We start from the raw sequence: 4950 nt of genomic DNA, 5'->3' as shown, positions 1-4950 counted from the left end.
CCGTTTTCCTACCACTTTGTTCTTTGTCCCTTTGATGTGGTCTTCTATTAAAATTATCTACATATTCCTCCCACTGTTTTGTAAATTTCTTGAGCCTTCAGACACTTCTCTTCCATTTTTGTGTTCATTCTTCTGTTCTCTTCTCTCACTATTCTCCCACCCCTACTCCTAGACCACATCGTCTAAATATCGAGTAGAACCTACTCAGTATTTCTTTCTCAAATTTAACATTATTTCAATTGACAGATGTGAATATATATGTCAGAGCATCAAAATCATTGAATTTGAGCGGTTTCTTGATTCATTATGATTGTAGACAGTTAAGTAGCCATCAATCTCTGGCGGACAAATGTTAAGATTTACCTGACTGAGCTTGTTGAAGTCAGGGACGATGTCTTGTCCAGATTTGCGCTGTCGGCACTGGTCACGGCATCTGGCACTAAGCATGTGCTCTCTTAAGGCTTACTGAATGGAACAATCCTGACCTATGAGCTAGGTTAGGATTAGATGGGGAGCTGTGTAGAGAAAACAAAAGATTAGTTTTTTCTTGGATGAATTCAAAAGGGACTTCCAAGAAAATAAATAAGGGATTGCAGCTCTCTATGAACCATATTATCTGCAATATTTTCAGAGTAACTAGTCTTTAACTAACTACAGTTGACCCCAGAGCAACTCGGGGTGGGGAGGTGGTTAGGGGCGCTGACCCCTGCACAGTCCAAAATCCACATGTAAGTTCACTGTCTGCCCTCCCTATCTGGGGGTCCGGATCCGTGGACTCAACCAATCAGGGTCATGTAGTACTGTAGCATGTATTTACTGAACAAAACCTGTGTATAAGTAGACCCTCACAGTTCAAACCTGTATTGTTTAAGAGTCAACTGTAGTCTCATTTCAGCAATAAATAACTTTTTAATAAACTGTGTGAGACCCTGCGATACAAAAGGAATATTAACATTCTAGACTGAATCATCTAAGGTTTTTATCTCATTTTCTTCTTCTTTTTTTAAATATCCCCAAAGCAGCACTTACTTACCCAATGAATTCCAAAACATTTAATTTAGAAGTCTGGCATTTCATAATCACCGATTTTGATTGACATGGGCTGACACATAGGACGATAGCCAAAGAGTTAGAAAACATAAATCCATGATTCTTAAACAATAGTAACCAAAAAAAAAAGTTACAGATATCAAAACTTTAGCTGCATCACACTGAAAAGAAGGCTTGTGCACCTCATAATTTAAAGAGGCAAAACAAGGCGCTACTGAAGCCTCACGTTAAACAGCTTATTATTAAGCTGATGGAAAGGAGCAAGTGGTCTCTCCATCTCAGCTTCCCTTAACAGTTTTCCATCAGCTGAAGAAAGAGGTGGGAGAGGTGAATTCATTTATGCATGCACAGATTTACTGCTTTAATAAAACACTATCAGCTTGTTTTAAATGAACTGTTTAAACACCGACTGCAGCCTGTGTCGGCTAATCCTCCGTTCTAACCTCCCCATTGCTTTCACCTGCATTTCACTTAGCTTGGCAGGCAGAGTAAAATGCCTCCTTCAGAACGCACCTGTCTGCACAATCGGAAAAGAAAGCTCCCGTGGGCTCACAGCAAACCGTCAGTCTCGCAATGCCCATGAATCTGTCCGGAACTGCTTCCTGGGGGAGCGGAGAGCAGATCTGAGTAGATCCGAGTAGCTGTCCTGCCATACAGATAGGTTCAGCACTAGCTACGGAGTGACTGGAGCGAGGAAGGGGCGGTGGTGCTGGGGTGAGGGTAGGCGTCGGGCCGAGGCGCCCGCGTGGCCCTTCTCCGGCTTCCTCGTCCTGCTGGTCGCTCCTCCGGAGGGTGAGGTTGTCTCACAGCAGATGCATGATGAGCGTGGAGTCCTTATAGGAATCCCCGTTTAATGTGTCCAGCTCGCCTGCGGCATCTTCGGAGGCTTGTTTGGCTAGAGGCAGGGCTCCTCCGGCGCTTTCTGGGTCTCATAGTAGAACACGGAGAAGTTGAGCGCCAGGCCCAGCTGGACGAGATGCGTGGGCTGCATGTGCTCTTTGCTGATTTCGAAGGCTTCCTAGTGGCGGCCTCTGGAGCTTCGACCACACTGTTTTTCTCCTCGCCGGAAGCTGCCTCTGCCCGGTAGCGGAAGTAGTCGCCTTTCATCTTCAAGTAGAGGACCTTTCCTCTCACACTGGAAATCAGTGCAGTTCTTTTTTTTTTTTTTTTTTTTGCGGTACGCGGGCCTCTCACTGTTGTGGCCTCTCCCGTTGCGGAGCACGGGCTCCAGACGCGCAAGCTCAGCGGCCGTGGCTCACGGGCCCAGCCGCTCCGCGGCATGTGGGATCTTTCCGGACCGGGGCACGAACCCGTGTCCCCTGCATCGGCAGGCGGACTCTCAACCACTGCGCCACCAGGGAAGCCCTCAGTGCACTTCTTGATGAGGAACTTGTCCAGCAGAGCCGGCACGACGCTGCCCACCGTTTCCAGCTCCTTCTCGATCTAGGCCTGGTAAGCCTTAACCTTCCCCTGTTTCTTCTCATTCCCGTCGGCCATGGTTTTCTGCTCGATGCTGCTGCTAACCCTCCAGGAAGACCGCTGGGCACCGACCACGTTCTTGTAGGCCTGAGAGAGGAGGTTTCTGTCTTCACTGGGGAGAGGTTCGTTGAACTCGGTCACCGCCTTCATGGCGGAGGCCTTCTCGTCGCAGCGCTCCACATGCGCGGCCAGCCGCGCCCGCTGCAGCAGCCGCTCGTAGTCCCCCTTACCGCTAAGGTCCGGCTTCACTTAGCGCCCAGCTCCGCTCCGCTCGCTAGCTCGCGTGTGCGTTCCGGGTCTCCGCGGAGGCTGCCGCCGCGCACGCGCACGCGCACTGGCTCAGCGGCGGCCCAGGCAGCAGGCGGCAGGCGCCGCCGCTCGCCCTCTCGCTGGCTTGGACCGCGCGCTGTGTTACCTCATTTTCAGATGTGTCTGGAGTGTTGAAAAAAGTTTATAGTTCCTTTTTCCTCCTTTCTAACATATGATTGAGATTTTTTTATCCACTTCATGATCTGATGAAAGTTCTTTAGAGGTTTCTTTCAGTAAATATTTTCCAGTTTATAGCATTCATTAAGTTCCCTCTAGATACCAACAAAGCAAGTAAAGAAGTAGACTTGCTTCCCTTCTCACTGCAGGAAGGAAGTTAGATAACTGATAACCCCAAGTTGCCTCAATAAAGTTTGAACAAACCTCTGTCTCTGGTGTTAAGACTTAAGAGTAAGGTACGTGGTAATAAATGTTGATTATTGTGTTTTCCTGCCAGTCCTCCTGTTCGAAGGCCACGTGCACGTGGGATGTTTTATCTGCTCAGCAGAGTTTTCACGAGGCTCCTCCTTTTCCATAAAATGGATAGTATCTGTACTATTCACTTAAATAATGACTAAAACGTGTCTAGATTGCATAGCTCTGATGGTTAGCTCTCATGGAGTTTCTTTTTGGTGCTATGTTCTCATAAAAGTATTATCAAACCTACCTCTATATTTGCTATAGGAATCTTGTTTGAGGATATTGTCCATCCCAATGTTCATTCCCTTCCCTATGAAGTTCCACATGAAAATGTTTTTTTTAGAAAATTTTCTGCTAATTGCTAGTGACATTTTGCTTCTCCCAAACAACAGGTATTTTCCCTCATAAACAATGAGGGTTATCTGCAACACTAGCTCCAATTATTAAAGCATCAGTAAATGTATAACCTCAGTTAACAAGATGTCAGGAGACAGTTTGGTTTAAGAGTGATTATTCAGCAACTCAGTGATATTCACAGCAATCACAAATTCCTGTTTTTTCCAGCTATGCACCTTCAGTGTCAAGCTTGTCAGGCTAGCCAATGTCATGGTTGTTAGATGGTTGCAGTAGCGCTAGGAGTGAAATCCTCAAACAGTAGCATCCAGAAGAATAGCATATGATAAACTTTCTCAGAGTATTCTAGCTAATTTCAAAGAAACATCTCCAGAGGACCCCCAGTTATCTCCTACCATTGCATTGGCCAGAACCATGTTAGGTGCCCAACTAGAACAAATCCTAGCAGCACAACTGTTGCAGAGGAGATGAGATGACCATGGCTGGCTTACATTAATCAGAATTTACCCCCAATCTGTGTAGCTACCTTAATAAAATAGTTTTTGGTTTTTTTTTAAATAAGAAAGAGATCTTGAGTAGGAATCAACAGTGTCTATTAGAAACACTTAGAGGGGGTCATTTTCCTTTGACAATAGAAAACTTAGAATTAACTTTGTAAGCCCTGCATGTATCATCATGGCCCTTCTACTTTATGGCTCTTTGTTCTGCTTTTATCTCTTAGTCTTGCTTTCAATTAAAATTTATTTTCTACTGCTCATGATTTTTGTATACTTTTTTTGGACATATATTTCTGATGTTCTAGACTTCACATGTTTTTCAAAATGATGTATAATATATGAAAACTAGAGCTAATGTTTCAGATACGAACTAGGGAATAGAAGGTGATTAGGTAACTGTTCTGGATTTGAATATACAGGATTCATTGACATTCAGCAGAATCGTTAGAAAGTGATTTTGGGCTAAGCCTTTAAAAACATGGCTGTAGTAATCGACTTCCCAAGCATGGTAACACTGAATATTCTCATATAATTAACATCTCTAATTTACAGACAAGCAGTGGTGGCACTTTTTGTTACAGGTAGAATTTAATTAGCCAAGACAAATAAATTAGGTTTCACACTTCTATCAGGATAGTGGAATTGCAGAGGCTGGTCTGGGAATTTTAGGCCATTGAAGATGCCATTTGACCTCTCAAGGAAATTAACTTTTCCAGCTGCCATTCTGAAAAGTTCTAATTAAGCCATATGGGTATTATTGACTTATTTATTACAATGGATGTCATGTAGGCAACTTTCTTAGAATTCTGGAAAATCCTCCAAATGACTTTTTCTTAATGTATAG

At 44.4% G+C, this 4950-nt stretch overlaps 1 pseudogene; it reads right to left on the bottom strand.

Annotated features, from left to right (window-relative positions):
* Positions 1–1759: 1759 nt before the first annotated feature.
* On the bottom strand, positions 1760–2767 carry LOC116753111 (annotated as a pseudogene).
* Positions 2768–4950: the final 2183 nt, after the last annotated feature.

This window comes from Phocoena sinus, chromosome 4 (genome assembly GCF_008692025.1).
Source record: "Phocoena sinus isolate mPhoSin1 chromosome 4, mPhoSin1.pri, whole genome shotgun sequence".
In the NCBI taxonomy this organism is placed as follows: domain Eukaryota; kingdom Metazoa; phylum Chordata; class Mammalia; order Artiodactyla; family Phocoenidae; genus Phocoena; species Phocoena sinus.
This window is presented reverse-complemented; position numbering and strand designations above follow the sequence as displayed.